General features: G+C 51.0%; 1 protein-coding gene across 1 annotated transcript in view; it reads left to right on the plus strand.

Annotated features, from left to right (window-relative positions):
* The first annotated feature begins 334 nt into the window (after positions 1 to 334).
* The window catches only part of rmnd5b (required for meiotic nuclear division 5 homolog B), a 33,822-nt gene continuing 33,427 nt past the window's right edge, over positions 335 to 729 (plus strand). Inside the window, exon 1 of the mRNA XM_020521897.2 lies at positions 335 to 729. This exon is cut by the window's right edge and continues 363 nt beyond it. The gene's annotated coding sequence lies outside the window, so the exon portion shown is untranslated.

Below are 729 nucleotides of genomic sequence, written 5' to 3' on the forward strand. Positions count from 1 at the left end.
CAAAAGGACTCCAGGAGGAGTTCTTAATAATCCATCTTCCCTCCCAATAAATGATACATCCCACTCGCTCCTTTCTACTGTTACTTCCTGATGGAATGTTCCATTAACTCTACAGGAGTGGGGGGAGGAGCTCACTTTCCCTGTTGCCACAAGCAGCAGGAATGAGGCAGTGAGGGGTTTGCAGCTCACAAAGGTAGTAGTTGTAACGTTTTCTTAGTAGCATGCTGGAAGTCTGGGCTGAGGTGCTGAGGGAATGAGGATGCTGGAAGGAGGAGGGCCACCCTGACTCTCCCCCTACTCTGTGGGAGGAGTGGCAGGAGCCGCGGTGGATGTAGCAGTTTTTTTCCTGCAGCAGTGACAGTTGTTGTTGGGAGAGGATTGTCAGGAGGTTTTGCTGTTGTGGCTTCACTATGTGTGTTCTTTCTGCTATCACTGTGTGAGGATTGCAGCCGTGCTGTTGGAGCTCTGAGTGGGGATCTGTCCCGGGCACTGCCACAATGTGTCTAGTGTGTGTTGCTGTCTTTCTGACTGTGTGTGTGTAACTCAGGGGCGCCTCGCTGGCACACTCTCTATCAGGCTTCCTCCAGACCAGCCCCTGGTTCTGTGGAGTGCCAGGGTCTGTGACTGATGCTAAACTTTCAACACTGAGTTTCCAAGCCAAGCTGTACCTCTTTTAATGCTGGCTCTAACTATGCCTATTTCAGGGTCTGTCCTTTTGTCTTAAGTTCC

This window comes from Rhincodon typus, chromosome 12 (assembly GCF_021869965.1).
Source record: "Rhincodon typus isolate 14 chromosome 12, sRhiTyp1.1, whole genome shotgun sequence".
NCBI lineage: Eukaryota > Metazoa > Chordata > Chondrichthyes > Orectolobiformes > Rhincodontidae > Rhincodon > Rhincodon typus.